This window comes from Uranotaenia lowii, chromosome 2, assembly GCF_029784155.1.
Source record: "Uranotaenia lowii strain MFRU-FL chromosome 2, ASM2978415v1, whole genome shotgun sequence".
NCBI lineage: Eukaryota > Metazoa > Arthropoda > Insecta > Diptera > Culicidae > Uranotaenia > Uranotaenia lowii.
The window spans coordinates 42126808-42149088 of record NC_073692.1 but is presented as its reverse complement, the minus strand read 5'-3'; the positions used below and the strand labels follow the sequence as shown (position 1 = coordinate 42149088).

General features: G+C 35.9%; 1 protein-coding gene across 1 annotated transcript in view; it reads right to left on the bottom strand.

The window, feature by feature from the left end:
- The window catches only part of LOC129741314 (probable G-protein coupled receptor Mth-like 1), a 121335-nt gene that overhangs the window by 24995 nt on the left and 74059 nt on the right, over positions 1-22281 (bottom strand). The gene's annotated exons all lie outside the window — the stretch shown is intronic.

The following is a 22281-nucleotide window of genomic DNA, read 5'->3' as shown; positions in this document are numbered from 1 at the left end:
AGTCACGCACATGCTTTCTGCAGATGCTTCTTCTTGGCTTGAAAAGTTGGCTCTCTTAATTATTTTTGAATGAGTGTAACTCAACGTGACAACTGTAACTGACTGGTGAAGGGTTAAGCAAAATTAATTAATGCAGAATGTTGAAACGTATCTCTCTCATGTCTCATCTGAAGCTCCTTTAAAAAAAATGCGTAGAAATTGTAGAGTTTTTTCTTCCAAATTACTATCCATTTGGTTTAACAATGTGTGTCTTACCTAGGATACCCAAATCACGGAAAAATCTATAATTTCACACAATTTTTAGCAAATTTTCACCACAGAATCTGTGACAGAAAACATAGATTTTTAGAAATTTTAACAGAATTTACAGAATGTTAAAAATTCTGGAAGTTTTTTTTTTTTTTAAATTCAATTTTTTATTTCAATATCAATTTTGGATTTATAACTTTAGATTGGGAAAATATGATAATATTGGTAGTGTAATTAATATTTTATTTAATTAAATGAAAAAAAGACGCAATTTTTCATGCCTTTTGAAAGAATTTAATAAAAAAAATCACATAAGTTCACATTTTTTTTTTCGTCAAAACACAGATTTTTTCCGGCAACCTTGCTTTGAACGAAGATTCTAGAAAAATAGCATAAAGACTCTCAACCGTTAATGGTTATAATGTATTAAGATAGTGCTTCACAAATCACCTTCTCATCTTTAAAGTTATTCAAGTCAGACGTCATAAACTTTAAAAATGTTTTTGATGGAACTGATGATAATTTGAGAAAGGAATCGAAAATCAACATAAACTAGATAGGAAATGGTTTCAAATATTTTCAAGTAGGATTTCAATTTTAATTACTTTTGAATATAGTGATTACTTAGTCGTCGCAGGGTTTTTTTAAGTTCAAATTTAAGCTTGAAAACTAGACATTTGGTTTGGTACTGCCTAATGCTTCTGTTGTTTGGAGCTCATTGGGTTGGATTGGTATATTGGATTGAGGAATCTATACTCTAAATTCTACTATACTCTCCTAATCCTCTAATGATTAATCCCAATTTTATCTTGAAACCCGAATTCAAATTTTACATCAAGTGTCCTGCATGCAAAACTGAGAAATAAGAACCAGAATGTTTGAATTCTTTATTGAAGCGGTTTTCAACGCGTTTCAACAACAATCAATGCCTCAATTTTACTAACATTTATTAATAGAAAATAAAATTTTTAATTTTCAAATTCAGTCTCAATGATCAAGCTTTTCGATTTTCAATTGAAGTGAGGAAAATCTTAAAAAACCATAAAATTTATATCTTTTTACATATTACCAATCTACATATATTGGAAGTCTGCTGTTTATCGGTTATAGATATCAAATGAAGAACAATTATCAGTCGTTATGAATAGTAATTTTAAAGCTATATTTTCAAAAGAATTTCAAATATTATATACGCGTTATAAAGTCCTTTCAGATTTAAAAATTAAATTTCCAAAAAAAAAATGTTTTTTTTCCTATATTTTCAAAACCTTTAAAAAATATATTCGCTTTTATGAAGTCCTTTAGAAAAAATATATTCCAAATATCATCAATCCAAACATTTTCAAAAAAATATGTTTACTTTTCCTATACCAAAAGAATTTACCCATTTTTTTCCTGAATGACGAATTCAAATTTTAAAATCAAAATCAAAATAAAAAAAAAGAATCAGGATAATTGAACTTTCAAAAAAATCAAAGGTAAGTTAAAGTGCATTTTTAAAAATTGAAAACTTATATTCTTCGATCAATATTTCAAGTTGAAATTTGGATATTCAAAAGAAAACGAGATTGGCTCAGCAAAATTTTCAAAACCCTTTAATCTTTATACGCTTTTACAGAGTACTTTTATGATTTTTTTTATTATTTTTGTCATTCGTCAATTGTTGTTGAATTTTTTTTCAATTTTTCGTTCATCTCAGTTTCTTTTAGGTCATTTAATTTTTTTGTTTAACTTTGTTGCCCAATCTTTTTTTGTTTTTTTTATAGATAATTTCGATAGTTTCGAATTGTTTTTTTTCCTTAATTTTTTTTCGTAGATGACGGAAAGAATTAAAGAAACATAAGCTATCAAAGAACGAAAGAACATAAGCCGTAAATATCATGAATTTTTCGAAAAAGATACAACGGCTCACCGACAGGACTTGAACCTGCAATCTCCGCTTCAGTACAACGGCGCGTTAGCCAATTCCACCACGGTGAACGTGATGAAACCGGCGAACCCGAGCAATCGAGCTCTGCCGATCAACTGCTGGACCTTCTATCGAAAACACAATGTATATCCCGCATGTGATCTTTCCCGCTATTGATATCTCTTGTTTCTCTAACCCCACCCATCGACTCGGGATTTAAGCCGAGCGAGCACATGGTCGATTGCTTCGGGTTTGCCGCAACTTACGGTCAGATGTAGAAGCGAATCAGTGCTGCTCAAGGTTCCGAGCAGACCAGTTACACAGGGAGGTGTTGCTCTGTTGAAATCAATACTGATGTTATGAAATCGTTTGGTACATCTTTGTACCTGAAAATAATCACATTTTCGTAGATGACGGAAAGAATTAAAGAAACATAAGCTATCAAAGAACGAAAGAACATAAGCCGTAAATATCATGAATTTTTCGAAAAAGATACAACGGCTCACCGACAGGACTTGAACCTGCAATCTCCGCTTCAGTACAACGGCGCGTTAGCCAATTCCACCACGGTGAACGTGATGAAACCGGCGAACCCGAGCAATCGAGCTCTACATCAGTATTGATTTCAACAGAGCAACACCTCCCTGTGTAACTGGTCTGCTCGGAACCTTGAGCAGCACTGATTCGCTTCTACATCTGACCGTAAGTTGCGGCAAACCCGAAGCAATCGACCATGTGCTCGCTCGGCTTAAATCCCGAGTCGATGGGTGGGGTTAGAGAAACAAGAGATATCAATAGCGGGAAAGATCACATGCGGGATATACATTGTGTTTTCGATAGAAGGTCCAGCAGTTGATCGGCAGAGCTCGATTGCTCGGGTTCGCTGGTTTCATCACGTTCACCGTGGTGGAATTGGCTAACGCGCCGTTGTACTGAAGCGGAGATTGCAGGTTCAAGTCCTGTCGGTGAGCCGTTGTATCTTTTTCGAAAAATTCATGATATTTACGGCTTATGTTCTTTCGTTCTTTGATAGCTTATGTTTCTTTAATTCTTTCCGTCATCTACGAAAATGTGATTATTTTCAGGTACAAAGATGTACCAAACGATTTCATAACATCAGTATTGATTCCTTAATTTTTTTTTTTTTGATTAGGTTTTTTCCAGCTATTTTTAATGAATTCAAAATCGTTTTCGATCAATATGGTTTTTTTCACGTCCTTATACAAATATTTCCCAGTCTTTTCCGTTCTTTTCAAAAATATATTCTTGGTCTTTCTAAATATATTACGGTTCTGATAGGGGTTTTCAGGATTTTTCAGTATAATGATGTCTTTTTCAAACGTTAAGCCCGTTTTAAGCCTTTTTCAGTTTTTATTTGTCGTTTTTTCGGTCTTCCTTATCATGTTCAGTCTCTTTTCTTTTTCGACTGCTTTCGGTGTTTTCCATTCCTTTTCGGCCTGGTTCGTTCGTTGAAAGTTATGTATATTTAGGTCTATTTCAGTATTTTCCAGTCCTTCGCAAATAAAAAAAAGTTTTTTTTCAGTGTCTTTTGTTCATTTCCTTCTATTCTTGGTCTTGTTATAATTTCCAGCTAATTAAATCTTATTTGCATTTTCAGGATTTTTGATCGTTTAGAACTGTTTGAGTTTTTTTTCCAGTTTTTTTGCATTATCTACAAATATTTTTTAAATTATGTTCAGGTCTTTTTCGTTCATTTTATTATTTTTAAATATTTTATATCGTTGGAAATCCTTTTCAAACGTTGAAGGTCCTGTAAAGAATTTTAATAATTTTTTTGGACTTTTTCTGTCGTTTAAAAAATCGTTCTATTTATCTTTTCAGTCGTTATTGGTTTTTTTTATTTCTACTTTCGTTCTACTCGTTCTTTTAAAATTTTCGTTGATCGTTCTTCTACGTTCTTTATTGTCAGATTTTGTTGGTGTTTTTTTTGTTAGGAACAAATCTTTTCAGGTTTCAGGGATTTTCGTTATTTCTTGGGGTAGTTTTTCAGCTATTTCGGACGAATTAAAACATTTCCATTTAATTCATTTTTTTTTTTAATTTTTACAACTTTTCCAGTTGATTCAGGAATTTTGGGTTGTTTTCAGCCTTTTCATTATCATTTATGTGTTCAAAGTTTCGCGTGTTTCCGTGTTTTGGACCATATCTATGTCTGCTTTGGCATTTCGAATCTTTTTCATGATTAATTGGTGTTTTCGTATGGTTTAAATTTTTTGAGCATTGGATTGTTCGATTTTTTTTTGTCTTTTTCGAACCATTATGGTCTTCTGGTTATTTTTTATATTCAGATTTGAAGCACAAAAAAGAACTGCCAAAGACTGTGAATGGTTAGTTTGAAACTTAAAAACAACTCTAAACTACCAGACAACACTAAAATTACCAAACAAAATTTAAAAAGAATTTGAAAAAAAAAAGAATGGAAAATAGTCCAAAATTCCTATAAACATAAAAAAACACTGCAGAAAATGATAAAAAAAAACCTGAAAAACAATTAAAAGACCTTAAGCCAGGGTGGCCAGCGGATTTCCATTTTAGATTCCCTGTTTTTTCCAGGTTTCCCTTGTGAGACTTTGTGTTTTTTAACGATTTTAGAACTACATGATTCAAGATTTATTGGCCGAAAAAATAGACATTTTATGATATTTCAACGAGAAAGTGTGTGAACACTGAAAATTTTCAGTGAATTAATTTTGTTATTCGAAAATTGTTTACATCTCCAAAAGTTGCGGTGTGACTTGTTGGACTTTGTACTGACATTAAAGAATTTAAATTTTGAAATGTAAAAGGGTAAGAAAAAATTTCCAGCATTCCATTTGTTCAACGATAATTGTCACCTTCGTCTTAGTCTTTGACAACAACTTTCTGCAATTTTTTTTACGGAAGTTTCTTTTCTTTATAATTTGAATTTTTCGGATGTCATCTTGGAATCTTGAAGTTTCGCTTTGCATCATTTCAAAACCACATAATGATATCATGTGGTAAATGTAAGTTGACGGTCTGGATCTCAAATTCTCTGGGAGATTTCAAATTTCGTTCTATAATTCAGAACAGAACCGAAACTTACAATTGTCAATAGAAATAATTTTGGGGTTCAAAGGTTTCTACAATCTCTAAAATTATGGTGAAGAATAATTATTTTTCGAGACATTTCAAACAATAATCAAACAATATTTCAAATGCTTATATATTTTCATTTTTCAACTGCGGATATATAAGTTTAAAGTATTTTTTTGAACAATTTCATGAATTCTTTGGAAATTCATTTTTGATTTGTTAGAATTGGACGAACAAATATAGAATTATTGTCATTATTTCTTCCATAACTCTAAAAGGAACGAATAGCCCTATAAGATGTCTTAAAATGAAAGCTGCAACATCAAAAGTGCTGGAAAACTATCGATTTTAATTTATAATTTTTTGAGATGTAATACTAGCTTTTTTTTAGATTTATCAAGAAGAAGTTTGCTATTAAAAACATGGTCAAACTTCTAAGTTTTCATTAAATTTCTCTTGTAATGTTATAAAATCAAATGCATTTGAAAAAGGAGTTCAACAATCTCAAAAATTTCTAAAATCAAATTTATATAAATCGTCCGAATGAAAATTTGGAATAATTCTGATAAATCAGTATGTTAACAAGAATAAACAAACTTATTTTGTGCTGTTGATGAATTTTACTTTTCAACTCGGACATGAAAAGTTGAAATTCTTAAATACCAACTTGATAATGAAATTTTGATCTATACCTCAGTGTTATTATTATTTCAAAATTTAACTGCCATTTCAAATTTCGAGTTTAAATTTTGATCTCTAATCCTGAGATTCTAATTTAGAAATTTAGATTAATATTTATTGCATGGATGGCTATTGTTTTTTTATTCTTTATATTATGGATTAGATAACTAATTTTTTAGTTTTGATTTTATTTCTAATCTAAAATGAGTATGATAAATCAAATCCATATAATGAGTTTGAAAATCTAATTTCAAGCTGTTAACGTTTTGGAATTTAATGTTGAGCCTCGAACTTCCACCAGAATCTTGTTTCACAATTCATCTGCATTTTCAGTCAAACTTCTGAATGCATGATTGAAGTCTTAACACAGAGATCTTAATTCGACCATCTTTATTCTGAGTTCTGAATCAAATCTGTATTCAAAATCTAAATTTGAAACATCATACTGAGCCGGAGTTTTAAATCAATTTTTTTTCTGTATCAATTCTGAATCCAAAATTTGGATTCTGAAATTGAAATTTTGAAGCAAGATTCTACAATCCGAACAAATCTGGCTTTAATTTCTAACATTCGGTGGAAAAAGCGAGCATCTAAGAATTAAAACACGAATGAACTTTTCCCATTTCGTATTTTCATAAAACAAAACAATTATTATCTTAATCAAGTTTTGAAAAAAGTTCATTCTTGATTAACTGCAACCTTTTCTATACGTTGGACTTGTATAGAAAAAGTTATTTCCGCAGCCTAAGGTTTTTCTCGGTTTTGATGTCAAATTCCCGGTTATTTCCCGGTTTTCCTGGTGCTATTTTTAAATTCCCAGTTTTTTCGGTTTTCCCGGTTCGCTGGCCACCCTGTTAAACGATAAAATACGAAAAATTCAAAAAAGATCGAAGCAGTCTCAGAACGGCTAAAAAAAAATTTAAAAAGACTGAAAAGGATTAAAACAAATAATCAAAAACGTACTTTTTTGGTTTATTATTCTAAATTTTAATCTGTAATCAGAGTTTCATAAAAATTGAAGTTGAAATACGGAGATCACGAATTTTTTTTTTCGAATGGCAGACAGGAACAGATCTAAAGTTTGAGCGACAGTTGGCCGGAAATATGAAATTAACAATCGGCTCTAAATAACAGAAAAAAAGATTTTGAACCGATTAGCTTTATTTCTATATTTGACCAAATTCTGATCTTTGAATTCTTTCTTCAATAAATTTCTGAAAAGAGAAAGTAGAACATAAATATAACTTGACCTTCATAATTTTGAGAGATCTTTTTTTTTCGTGAATTTAAAACAATTCTTCCCAAAAGATTGTAAGTTCATAAATGGGACGAATGCTCAAAAACACTAAGTGAAAATATAAACATTGTTCAATACCCTAAGTGACACTTTGCAGTTATATTTTTCAATTTTCAAGGCATTTCGAGGCCAAACTTTTCCTTTCAAAGGCGTCGTTTTTTTCCATTTGCATCTTAAAACACCAAACTTATTCACAGGATCACTCCTTTAGTCAGTCAAACAAAAAATGAATATTAACAACCAAACTTTATCCGTGGCTTGTATTGCACTTCGGATTTTATTCTGTCTCCCGTTCGGCTTAATTTTGTTTATTTCTGCTGATAGTAAAAGTTTCATCGTCTCAGGAGCAGAAGAAGCAGTTCAAGGGGGCTCGACCAGGCATCACAACCCAAAAGGTCGCCCTGGGGCCAGGAATGCTCCAGCATCTCTGCTCACTTAAAAGCAGACAGCTCGACAGAAAAGCTAAATTAATTAATTCGTTTACTCAAGACAGCTGCACCACACAGTGCATCAGATCTTTCCGAGGAATGGAACGGTGAAATGTTTATTGTTTTTCTTGTTCGCAAATTTGTGTGATTTGTAGTGTACTATGAAAGCAATTAAATAACTTCACCGAACAAATAACGAAACATCAAGTTGATTGTTTTTGAAATTGTTGGATAATTTTGAAATAATTGTTTTTGATATAAAAAATTAACAATTAATCCATCAAAAGTAACATCATAATTACCATCATCATCAAAATAATCGATGGCAATTCTGGAAAAATACCCACCGTGTAATGATAAAAATAACCTTGCAGCCAAACTGCAAGATTGCGCACTCTTGCTTGCGAGGTGGCTTCCAAGAAAACTTTTAAGATGAATGGAACGAAAGCGAAAGTTGCTGCCATTCATTATCCAGTTTAACACGTTGCTCCATTCCATGGCTTAAAGCCTAGTGATGCGATATGCTTTCGTGATTCTCCGGGTGAATTGACTGACAGACAGATCAGACAGATGGACGAACGAATGAACGACTTGAGCGAAGAACAAGCCGACACCACCAGTTAGTATAGTAGTTGCACTGTACCATCACAAATAACACGAAACTGAGCGGGAAATTTGAGATGACTGATGAGTTGAGCCGAGCTGAGCAGCAAAAGTGCATGCTAATAATTAGCATATAGCATCACGACACGACAGGATGTTTTCGGTTCGATGCAGAACGGAATGGCTCAACGGAATCGGACCGGCAAATTATAGTGTGTCACTTCATTCTCAGAAGAAGTTTGAGCGAATTAAAAATTGAAAAAATAGGGGTTTAGAACCGAAAATTTCGAAATTCAGGATAAAAAAAGCTGAAAACTCAATGAAAAGCCTGGAAATTTTGAAATTTGAAAACAAAAAAAATGTTTTAAATAATGCATGCAATAGTAAATAGAGAATTTAACAATTTTACAATTTAAGGAATGATTCACAGTTGAGAATCACTTAAGATACGCGACAAGATAATGATCGCTATAGCTCTAAGTTAGCTTTTGAAGACTTGACAAACTGAAATGAATAAACGGTATCTCATTTCCAAACCAAAACCCTTGTTACTCAACCACTGAATTCAACAGGTTATAGGCTCAGGCTCGTCTAGTGAGGAATAGGGGTTAGCCTGAGAGGGGTACTCTCTAGAAATTTTTCGAACACTTGCGGTAAGCGAGTCCAGGAACATTCCAGCCAGCCCGAGGTCCCACGAGGTCACCCAGAGGTCCGAAGAGGTCATCCAGGAATCAACCGAGGTGGTCAGCCAAGACGCCCCAACCCCAGATTCCGAAGAATGAAGCGAGGTCCACCAGGCATCCAGAGGAACCAGCAGCGAGAATCGTCGGTTTCCGAGAGGGTTATTCTCGACTTCGCCAGTTGCCCAGCCCGGGGAGTGCCGTCACCAGTCGAGCTGCGGGTGGCATACGTCACTTTTTTTTTTTCGACGGGCGGAAGGAGACCTTCGCAGCATGGAAGTGGAGGATTGAGCGCAGATAAGTAGTTAAAAGCCTCACCCACACCATGGCGCAAACCCCCGAGGAAGACGACTGTGCCATTCAGATGAAGAAGCCAGCAGAGGAACGGCGCCTGGTAGCCCTCCGGAAGCACAAAAACGAGGACTCCGAGGCGCTGGCCGTCAACAACATCGTGCTGAACCGCATAATCGGGGTTCGATATGCGAAAGAGGCCATGGACATCTTGGTGAAGACCTACTAGCGCATCGGCACCTATTCCTGGATAGCGATGCGCGACAGGCTCCACCACCTAAAACATCGGAAGAACGTCAGATCGTTCAGTTAATTATTTGAGCAATACGATCTGATCGTTCGGGAGCTTGAGCGCATGGGTGCGAACATCCAGGCGGATGAAAAGGTCCACGCGCTGATCTCTGCGGTTCCCAACGACTACAATCACGTTAAAGAGGCTTTGGCCGTTCTACCGATTGCGGACCTTTGCGCGAAACCGATACTGGAGCTGAAAAGAATGTTCCTGCATGCAGAGCTGACATTCCAAAGTCGAGTGGACATCCCAACCAGAAGTGCAGCACCAAACTCCGCGATGAAGAAAATTTTCTTCGGGTGTGGCCAACGGTACGTGGCCAACGTAACCACTGTTGTTGATGAGGAGCTACCTCAAAACATCTACGAGCTGAAGCAGCGAGACAAGTGGGAGTCCTGGAAGACCGCCATCAACGAGGAGCTGGTAGCCTCAGAAGAAAACAAGATTTGGGAAGTGGTCAGCTTACCCCCGGGTCACAGAAAACCCATTCTATCTAAGTGGGTGTTCATCATAAAGAGTCGTTGAGGAGAACATCTTCAACCTCGCCGCAAAGGTTGAGGCAACAACGACAACAACCAACCTTATTGCATTGCATAGGCCCGCAACGTATGGAGCAAGGAGGGAGGAGGAAAAAGAAACGAAAAAACTAGCTGCCTGCGTGCGGTTGCTGTGCAATAATAGCAATAGCAGAAAAACCTCGGGTATTCGATCCAGGCACAAACGAGGAGACTCAGGTTTGCTGTGCCTTTTGAATTCGGTTCCCTCAAGAATGTAACAGGAGATGAGTGAGAGCCATTCGTTTGGTTTTTTGGATTCGCTGCCTCGAATGTATATTGCTTCTTGAAGGCGGGCCATGTGAGAGCGTATGCATCATCGGTTTGTCGTTTTCGCTGCCTCAAAGCAACCTTTGCTTCCGAGTAAAGCGTTGAGCGAGAGAAGGTTGATCAATTCATTGTCATCCAAATACAACCACTGGCTTAATTTCATCCTGTATGGGATGACATCCTGATTGTTGACAAAAAATTATCAGAGGTTATCTGGATAAAAACCGAACTTGGAAGGTTATTCCAAATGAAAAATCTGCTGGAAGTCAAAACTCTCAGAGATTTCAGCAAGAGTATCATCGAGATTTCGCAATCAGGATACGTCTAGAAGGAATGGCCAAAATTTAAGCCCGTGTCTACAATATCTGACGTCATCTTCAAGGTCAGATATCTGTGCAGCAGTTAGCGCACTTAGCAAATACCAGGCCAGCCCAGCGGATAGGCACTGGCAAGGTCTGAAGCGTGTTCTGCGATACCTTCGAAGTACGACCGATACGGCGTTGGTATACCGCAGAAATGCGAAACGGGAAATATTCATCGGATATGCGGACGCATATTTCGCTAGCGATTCCGATGATCGAAGATGTTTTGGGCTTTGCATACATGATCTTCGGGAATTTAATTTCGTGGTCAACGAAACGTCAGAAGACGATCAGTTTCTCATCGATCGAAGCTGAGATTGGAACGCTGTGCTATGCGGTGAAAAAAGGTTTGTGGCTAACAAACTTCCTACATGAATTGGTTGTGGTTAGCACTTCTTTCACATTGATGGAGACAACACCCCATGCCTCCAGTACCTGCAGGAGGCGAGGACCCATCAGCGGAAGAAATACTTGGATGTCAAGTACGCGTTCATCGGAGAGATCAAAAGAAGCTGTCAGCTTTCCTTGCGACATATCTCAACTGAGAATCAGCCATCTAATGCGTTCACGAAGACGTTACCGAGGGCGAGGCATTCGAAGCACTGTTCAGCACTCTCAATTTGCGTGAATTCGCATATTCAGAACAATTGCGGTTGACAGTTGATGATGATCAATGATGATGATCATACACGCTTAACTCAGCAAACACAGCTTGAAGTTATGAGTTTCTCTGTAGTGTTAGAAGTTTATTCTGGGTGGTTAACCTAGAATCTGATAGTATTTAAAGAATGATTCAGAGTTGAGAATCACTTAGGATAAGCGAAAAGACTATAATTGCTATAGTTCTAAGTAAGCATGTAAGGATTTGACAAACTGAAACGAATAAACGGCATCTAATTTCCAAACCAAAAACCTCGATGCTAAATCATTGAATTCAAAATTTATATTCAATAGAGTTGTTCTAAAAAGCGACCAAAACAGTCGCAAATAAGTGAATTCGCGTCACAAAAAAATAGCTTTTTAATTTAACGAGGAAACTTTGACATTTTTTAACAAAAAGAATGAAGATCTTGTTAAATACTAAAATTTGATTAAATCGGTTGAAATCCAACTGTGTCACAACAGCGCGAATGAGTGAATTCGCGTCACATAATTTGTTTTTTTGTATGAATTTCTGCCGTTCATGGCAAGTCCGTCCCATTTGCATTTTCATCAATTTTCAATTTACCGCTGGAATCATTTTATTTGTAACAGAAAATGTCAAGAGAAAACTTCAGTATTTCAGTTTTCAGTACTTTGTTCTGAAGCACATTGAAAAAAACACATTTTGACCGATTGCACATATGATCGCAAGTCGGTCCCACAGCCATAAGGGCCCAGCTAATAATGTTCAGCATAACTAAAAATTAAACCTTATAAAGCGGAAAACTTTCGATTGCCACTGCAGTGACAGAATCTGTTGATTATTTTGATAAAAAAAATCACACAAGTGTAGAATTCCTGTTGGGCCGTTTTATTATTTTTCATTGCCAATTTTACTCATTTCGACGAAAATGTGAATGAGACGGACTTATGAGAGGCCGAATATGCTCCGAAAGCTGTCTTAAATCTCCAGATGCCACGACTTTGCCACTTTGCAATATGATTCTTCCGTAGCTGACGTAGGGCTGTTAGAATCGGCTTAAAATCACGCGCTGTATGCTACATGAAGGATCTATTTGCACCTTTTCTTGAGATGATTGATATGATTTGAATACAGATCCTGTTCGATTTTGGCAACACGCCCGAATATATTGTCTTGCCAAAATTGAACGGTTTCTTAAAACTATTTTTTACTTATTCCTATGAAAATTTTTTTTATTATAATATTTTTTAGCACATGTGCAAAAATCGGATGTTGCCAAAATCGAATGTTAGCAAAAACACAGTCTCCAAGACATTTTAATTCCAAGCAAAGAGTTCAACCTTTAAAACGGCAGCGTGATATGGTCTAGCGGAAAAGCTTGCCCGAGTCTGGTTTTAGGTTGCCACGCGTGATGTGCTCGATTCCTGGTATCGGCAAGAAAAATTGTGGGTTCGAGTCCCATAAGCGGCCGACAGGTAAAATGTGTTTCCCCTTATAACTGACTATATTATAAGAATGTTCAATGAGTTGCCAGCTGGCCAGGTTCTTCCAAAACAAACCTACATCAATACAATACATTCATCCAGCAGTTCATACGAAGCAATGGGGTCCGGGATCTATGAATGCATGTGAGCACATAATTTGGCCGAAACTTTGGTAAATCCGTGCACTCATGGTGGATAACAAACAACAGCAAAAACAAGAGTTTAACCTTTTAAATAAAAATTAACTTTATTTTTTTATTCTTGTCACCTACTCTGGGAACGTCAAATCAGAGTCTAAATTTCCTAATTTGAAGTGTCAGGGTATAAATTTCAAAGAATCACATTAACCAGGACACAAATAATGTATGATTTATTAACTAATAGATTGCGTTTTCTGTTAAGTCTTTAACTAGAGCCCAGCCAAGTTCCAAAGAAGTCCTTGGGCGCTCAAGTAAGGTTACTAGAGTCTTCCTGTGATTTAAGTTTCCTCCTTAAATGGTAACTCGTAGTGATGCTGGTAAAAATAAAAATAAAAAGAAGCTCTCAGTCAGTATCACGAAAGACCGACCCAGCCAACCACCTTCATTCATTCTGCTGTTTGTGGTGGCGGATTTATGCTGCAATAATTACGGAGTCATAAATTTTACGCCGTTCCTGCTCTCCGGTCTGATCTGGTCTGGTTTGCCTTCGTCTGAGGAATGAATTTCGGTTTCTGGTTAATGCTCGAGGCATCCCCGGGCTAGAATGTACAGTAGATAGCTTGTTCCGAGTGCAAAAATAAGTAATAAAAACCAGACACGGTGCTGGTACTAGGTACTAGCTAGCGAAATTAAGATTACTGCGCACTTGGCCGTGCACCAAACTGCCTTCCGATAATCTCTGTGAAATCTTGGAAACCCGATCGCAAACGATGGCCATTCGAACGGGTAATTATCGAAAGTGATTTCTGTGAATGGCTGTTACTTTTTGTTTGTACTCAGAATGAAATTTTTCGGAATCAGTTTTTTCTCTTGTTCGCCATTTCGTTAGAGATTTGCGGATAGTCGTTTCGCATGGCGACCGTAAAAAAGTGGATTCATAAAACCACAACCGTAATGAAAATGCCAATGCTAAATACCCTCGTTGATGGATTGATATTCTAACAGATTTGGACTAGCTACCTACTCACTAAAAAACTGAAACTTGAAGAGGACGAGGCAGGGGACGGTTAAAACCAGATCCACCATGACAAATTCTGTCGAAACCGAAGCAAATGAGTTTGTTTCCTGGGGCATAATTTGAATAAACGTTGAATAACTAGAAGCAGAAAAAATCCGTCATCATCATCATAACCATTGGGCCACAAAAACCAACAACACTTATGATTTGCGCGCTCTACAGATGACAACGAGTTATTAGAACGAGAAGGCAAGGAGAAGTTGGGAAGTACGCAAAGTGTGAATGATTTATGAATTTTGTTCATGAATAGAGCACATATTTGCCATTTATGCGATTGCAATCCTGTTCTCGGTCTGGTTCTGGTTCTGGTTCTAGATCTGATCTGCTGATGATGCCGAGGGACAATTTTGCTGAAAGACTTGAGTTGAACGTGGGTTTTTGCATCATCTTTACGGTCGATCATCTGGCTAGAGTTTCTGTTTAGGCGAACAGGTTCTTCCTCGCTAACGTTCTTCGGTTTAGAATTAAGCTATTCCTTTTTGAGTTGAGACGGTATCTTGTGCTTCAGGTGACATATATTAGACTAACGATGATGGGTGGATTCATTTCAATGTGCGAATAAGGGGGGCTTAAAATTGAGTCTAGAAATAATAAACCTTTCAGTACATCAAACGATCTTTGAAATTACACTTGTGTCTCAAGATATTCTTTTGATGTGCCGAAACGCATTTTCCATTCGTTAATAACCTCATTCGAAATTTGTAACGCAAAAAGAACTCATCAGAACCTGAAATTTTTTCAATACTATTGAAAAACAAAACATGATAATGATTCTTTAAGAAGGTGGAGTTTTGACTTTTTTAAAGGATTAATGTCCTTGGCCATCTTGCGTTGTATGTTGTATGCGATAGACCACTCTACGTTTTATATCACAATTGCTTTATGTCTTCTCTCTTAACTTTTTTTTTATCTTGTCTTAAAAGCATACAACTCTGTTCGTAAAATGAGGCAATTTCAGGATAATCTTACCGTTTGCAAAAAAAAATGCTTTACCTACTAATTGTAACAATTTCGTTTCTTAAGTCACATGATATTTTTGTTCCACTGTTTACCTTTTTCAGTACTCCAACTTTTGATTATTTATCATTTCGATAACATGCATTTCGATGCAAAACAATATGGAAACGAGGTAAATCTTTGATTTGCATTTTGAGACATTTGTACTGATCTTCAGATATGAAATCCAATGCAAACAACTTTCAGATTTTTCATTGATAGTTTCCATAAAAAGTTCCAAACTTAAGAGCCTTGAAATAAGTGCAAAATTGAAAAATTTATCAAGAGAGCTCAGACTACCCAACTTAATGATCTTTTCAGAAAACGTTGCCTAATCCTGCCTTCGTCGATCGACAAATTACACCAAGTTTATAAATATCTGCTAGCTTTGATAATCTGTTCAATTATCTAAACGATTACTACAATTTTCGGCAATCATCATCTGGAATGACTCAAAACAAATCTCGCAGGTGTTTGTTTATTTTTAAGATGTGACTCCAAAAGTTTCGAGTTGAAGCCCACACACTGGAGCAAAGAAAAAAAAACTTTATTTCATCCCAACCCAAAAAGAGAACGAAGCTGTTTTGCAATTCGATTCCCATTTATGGCGATAATGCCATCGACCTTGAGCGATCTCTGTTTCAGGTGCTGGCTGGACATTCATTATTCCCGCACATATGTATGTACGAAGCTGCCTTGGCAATAAATTCTTATAAGGTTGGGGGGACCCAAAGAAGCTTCGAAGGTGGCGAAACAAATTCCTTCTTCTGTTCCGTGAAGCTTTTCCCATTCTTCCGAAGTTATGCGTCCTCATCAGAATAAAGTGTCCTCCTCAACTTCTAGGAGCTTGTTTGCTGAAAGATTCCTCTCATCAAGCCAGTGTGTGTGTATTTGTGTCTGGAAGCATCCAGAACAAAACAGAGCGTTCGTAAGTAGTTAAATAAGTCTTAGCGTGTCAGCTGACAGTGATGGATGTGTCTTGTCTTGTCACGAAAGAGCAGTATCCCCCGCAGCATCAGCATCTCTGAATGTCGATTGATGGGTCCCCATTGAAAGGTGTGAAGACAGGTGGTGGGCCCCAACAACTAATATGCCCAAAGTTCGATGACCTAACAGGGGGACTACTCTCGGCTCAAAAATGAGACACAAAGATCGCTCGGTGTTTTCTTCGGTCGTTCGGTAATTGTCGTTCGAGTCCATTCAAATGGAGAGCTTTTGTTAAATAGAATTTAGCTCTCGGCAGCAACTTCGCAGATGAAAAGAAGCTGCAGGAATTCATCCATTATTTGAAATTCAATGCAAGTCGCCACAAATGGCTTGTCCCAATCGGGTTGAGTGACAACCGAGCGAGGTGAGAGAATTGGATTCGTGTTACCTACCTTAAAGACGAGCTTAGGTTATGAGGATCTATTTCAAATCATCCACCAAACCATACTTAACTGGGAAATCAGATATTCAAAAATCTCTTCAACGCTCAAATTACACAACAACAAAAGAGAGGATGCAAGCAACAGTGAAAGTAAGCGACAGCTTATGGGTGGATATTACTTTCTTTCTTTCGAATCAGCTGTTCGTGACCATTTTGGATGCTCTTATTTTTAACTATTGGCTTAGTTTCGTGTTTCTTGAAGAGCATTCGAATTCAACTTTTTTTATTCGATCACTGGAATGATGTTGTGATTGATATTATCTTTAAGCTTTACAATCTATTTACATATCTCAAACATATGGGTAAACAAAACTTACATTATTTTGTTAAGAAAATTGTGATCGACATCGAAAATTCACTAACTGAACATTCATGAACACCAAAAAGTCCTTATACATTTTCTTATGAATTTTGTGTTGTGTCGTTTTGCGACTTTTCCGAACTTAAAAATCCCTGTAGTTTCTTTTTTGGCCGAAACGAACGACAGAGTTTTTGCAGATTAATAAAATGAGATTTAGGTACCCGTTTTTTTGTTTGAAATTTGGTATAAGAAAACGCGAACATTTGTTCGGAGAATTTTTTGAATATTTCTTGAGTTTTTCTTGAATATTTCGTTTTTTACGCAATGCAAATGAAGTTACAATATGATGAGGACTGAAAGCTGATGGTACCTCCAGCGAGATTAAATCTCTTTGAAGGAGGTACACTAGGATCACTGATCAGTTATGGACGCATTGGCGGATGGTTTTTCAGATTAAGTTAATAATTAGAGATTTTTTTACGGATATGTTGTTTGCACATATTTATAAATTGGATAAGATTCACTTCTTCTCTCTAATTGTTTGGCAGCTGATTGTACTTCGACTTGGAGAAGCAATTGTAAAATGCTTTAGTCAGGTTCGACTTTGGACATCAAACTTCCAGCATTTGGTTTCTTCGCAGATTGTATCGGTGGTTTCGGATTTGTAGTGTTTTGTTGAGGTGGGTTGACGGGTTGGTCAATTTATTGTGGATTTGAATAAGGTATTGTAGTTCTCTCAATGCTGGCATTATATATTTCGCGGCTTCTGTGTAAAGACTTATTGTTGGATACAATAGTGGTTTTTTTGGACTGTCTTCAAGCATCGATTTTGAGTGGCTTGAAGCGACTTTAATTTTGTTTTCGTGGCACTTCCATATATCGCTACCATTTAATTCGATCTGGATTGAACGAATGCTTCTAACTGCTTCGTAGGGACAAACTTTGATACTTTCCATAACAGGCCACAGGCAGCGCTGATATCGTTTTTTATTTGGTTAATGTTGGGGTGCCAAGATAGTTTGGTATCAAAAGTTAGGCCCAGATAATTATAGTTATCGACGTCAATGGTCAAAACTCGGCGCTCTTCAAGTTTTCGGCAAAATATCCCATTAACGTGTACCTTAGACTGAGTCGATTTGGGGTCATTTTTGAATTTCTCAAACCCTGGGGCCTTAAAAGCTTCGTTTTGGTCCAAAACTCATCCATGATTTTTGAGTAAATTTAAACTTTAAAGTTTGTATGGGTTAATTGGATTTTTTGTACAGAGAAATCAACATAATTTTTGTTTCTTCTGTGGAACCGAGCCAGCTGATGATTTTTGAGCCAATTTATAAAATTCCTAAAGGAAATTTTCCTCTAAACAACTTTGTTGGAGACCGTTACTTCGTATTTTGTTAGGCAAAAAAGTTATTAGCCGTTTAACAGGGGTATGTCTTTTCGCATTGATAAACGATAAATTCAATTGACATCACTGCTGGAGCCTCGCACTTTATTGCATGAAAAGTAGCCACACCCTTAAAAAATCTTACACAAAAGTATGTAAAAAGAAGTCAAAACAACCCGTAAGTGCAGGAAGCCACTAGTATGTAAAAAGAATGATACGAAAAATTATGTAGTAAGGCTGGTACGGACGAGTATGTAGAAAGTATGCAAAAGATCGTAGGGCTCTTTGAACTGAAAAGTATGTTAAAATCACATAAATTAGGATCATTTCTGAATTCATTTAGAAGCAGGGACATTTTCTTTTGAACTAAATCATTTTTTTTTATTATGCTAATTTATTGTCTATAAACCATAAAATTAAAGCAAACTGGCTCCGTTGGCTCACCCGAGAAGTTCTTCGCTGGGTATAATTTTGAAGTAGCCATAGCATGATGGGTAAACCAGAAACCACCGTTATAGTATTGAACACTTCGGGACATCGGTTAGCTTGGGCTGGTTATTGGGCTGCTGATTCTGGGGCTGGGTGTCCAGGGGACCCGAAAGTGGCCGGTGAGGTTTTAAATCCTATATAAGAAAGAAATGGTCAAAAAATTGCTAAAATTAAAAAAAAAAAAGAAATATTACCCATGCTTTTTGGTTTGCTTGGTTGCTGCCGGGACTATGGTGGAATCGGCATGTCGCTTCGGGACCTAGAGGAAACCAACAACTTCCCTAAAATTATGGACAAAAATTGAATAAAACATACAGCAGAAATAAATGTTTTCAAACTTACCGAGAGGAGCGAAGAAATTTTGATGTTTTCGGAAAGACTTAACCGGCAGTTTTGGAAATGTTGTGTGCGTGCAAGTAGGATGCAAAATACAGACTGATTTTCTGTTGGTGCGAGTGAGAAGCACAACGCCGTCATCCCCAATTTTACATACTTTGTAGTTGTTTCAACGGAGAGGAACTTCAAAAACAGAAAGAACTGGGAAAGTATGTAAAATTCACCGAGTCTCCGAAACTCACCGGCACGTAGAATGAAACGAACTTCAAAGTATGTACTTTTTACGGTTTCAGTATGTAAAAATTTCTTAGCGTGCATGCAATACCTCGAAAAGCACAATGCAGTGATGTCAATTAACTTTATGGTTTATCAATGCGAAAAGACATACCCCTGTTAAACAGTTAATAACTTTTTTGCCTAATAAGATACGAAGTTACAGTCTTCATCAAAGTTGTTCAGCGAAAAATTTCCTTTAGCAAAGTCGATAGGCTGACTTTTGCATTGATCTATACCAGGGGTGAGCATCCTTTTGGAGCAACGGGGCACTTTTAATTTGATATTCTTTTGGCGGGCCGCATTAAAATAAAATTAAGGCAATAATAGTTTGCAGAGCTTTACGTAATTGTTTATAACGACACATATTTGACAAAAAAAGAACTGGAAAAAGATAAATAAAACGAATTCATGTACTTGCATATATTTTTTTTAGTTTGGGGCAAATAAAACAGCCGAAATTGAATAAGTTCATAACTCAATCTTGATCATTTTTCATCTTTCTATGGTTCTTTAAAAGATTTGAACCGTTTTCTAAGAAAATATCTTTTTGTTCGAACCGGTGCAATGGTATATTTGTCAACACTTTCATTTAAATTTTCAAAAAGTTTTTTCACAATTCATTTAAATTTGGTCGTGAAGCCTCAATTAATTTTTCTATAAACTGTGATTTTTTTTAAATTTTGAAGTTCCGAATGAAATCATTGCATTGAGATGTTGAGCAAGGTTTCAAAATCATGCAAAAATCATAATTTCACAGATTTTGAACCAGATTTGTCAAAGTTACAGTTTAAATTTGTCATTCGGGAAAATTCTTACAGATTTCATAAATTTAATCAATTTAATTTAGATTCCTCTTTGATAAGCTTTCTATGGTGGAATCATGAAAATCTTATAACTTTGGTAATTTAGATTGCTAATTTTGAAGTAAAATGACTCAATTTAACCAATTTTGGCATGATTTGCTTATGAAATTTCTGAAAATTGCATCATACATAACACAAGACAAAAACATTCACATTTTTCCGAGGTGCAAAAAATCTTAGAACTGATTTTGACTTATTCAGAGGCGCTGAATTCAGTTTGTATTTTTTTTTTTGTTAGCTCAAGTTTTCGAGATACCTTTTAAAAATAAGTCTATTATTAGCTATTCAACTTATGTACTTTTTTGACAACAATGTAAAATACTAATACTTATTGACTCAATCATAAACTTTCCCAAAGACTACAAGTTATTTCGAATTTTGAGAAAAACGTTATGGAAGTTTTATTTTTGTTATTTTTTCCCCAAACCTGAAAAAAACGTCAATTTCGACGAAATTTTAAAATAAATTAAACTAAGTTGAATCTTTTATATTTTTAAACCCGAAAGTCAAATAATTTCGCAGGCTTCAACAAAGTTGTTAAATGAGTTAAAAATTTTAATATCCTATATTCAATAACTTTCTTTATTGATATCAGAAGAAGTTTTAATCTAATTTTTAGGAATTTCTATAAATTGTAGAAATAAATTTTTTGAAAGCGTTGTATCTCTAATTCAAAAATATCTTGGCAATATTTGGGTCCTTGATTGAATGAAAAGTAGAAAATTGGTTGACAATCAGCTTTTGATTTTTATGTAAGTTTATTGGTTTATTTGATCGATTGTAAACTGATCCATTTAATAATTCCCACCCACCATATCACCGAAACTAGAAGTGATAGACGAAATCTGTGAAATGTTTTGAATTCAGGACGAAAATCTTACAAATTCATTTATTGAAACATAGGCACCAAAAAAGTTATTTCCCTGTGTAATCATCGCAAACTTTTTGGATTAAATCCCAGAATTACAGATGTTGTTTTTGTCGAGAAATCTGAATTTCGATAATTCATGTCGATAAGAAATCTATAATCGATAAGCCAGTCTTCATTATAAAACTCTGTTTGTTTCCAGCTTTGATCATGAAAAAAAATATTTTCCTCCATAATTATCTTAGCTTAACATGAAAAATAATGACTTAACTTACTGAATATTACGTTTTTTCAATAAATAATATTGCATCTATGCCTTTAAAAGAACTCAATGAATAGCTTAAATCTTACAAAAAAGTCAGCAATCTGGATTATTATGGGACAAATACAAACGCAAACAAGTGACGTGCATATCAAGTTATTGGAATATCATTTCTTTTGGTTTTGTAGGGACTGTTTTTTTATGTTAATTAACAATCTATCCTAGAAAAAAATCGTAAAATAAATTTAATTTGAGATAAGCTTCGCGGGCCGCACAAACATATCTCGAGGGCCGCATGCGGCCCGCGGGCCGCGCGTTGCTCATCCCTGATCTATACAATCGACTTTGCTTCTTCTAGACAATAATACGGTGTGGGGCAAATGGTTTCTCAGATCACGCTCTTGGCTCATTTTCAACACCTTTCATGCTTCCTAATCTAATCTCTCCGTCTATAATTTTCATTACTTTCATTTGATATTCTTCCTGTTAGAGTGTATAGTTCACCGAAATGCCATTAATCATTCAATGAAATCAGTTTATTCTTACGTATTGGACACAGTTGGATAGGTAGCTCGTTGTCTACGGTATCGAATGCTTTTTAGAGATCGAGAAAAAGAACTGCGCAAACTGTTGAATATCAAACGCATCGTAGATTTCGTCAGACAGCTCACTTGCAGCGGTCACTGTACTAGACCCTGTTCTAAAGCCATATTGATGGCTGTAGAGAAGTTGATGTGACTGAAGAAAACCAATTAATCTGCAAACTAGCAGTTTTTCCAATATTTTACTCGATATTGAAAGTACAGATACTGGCCTATAAGTGACAACGTTTTCAGTTTTTCTTCACTTTTGTGTAGCGGGACGATCCGTGCAATTTTCAGAAAATTTGGAAATGTACCGGTCGTAATACTTTCGTGAAATACAATTTTCAGAAGATCAGCAAAAAGAACATGGTGCCTTTTCAAAAATAAGGCCGAAATTCCGCCTATTCCTATGCTTTTTTTTGCATCCTAGTAATGAATTTTGAGCAAAACCTCCTGCTCAGCTGTTGAAGCTAGA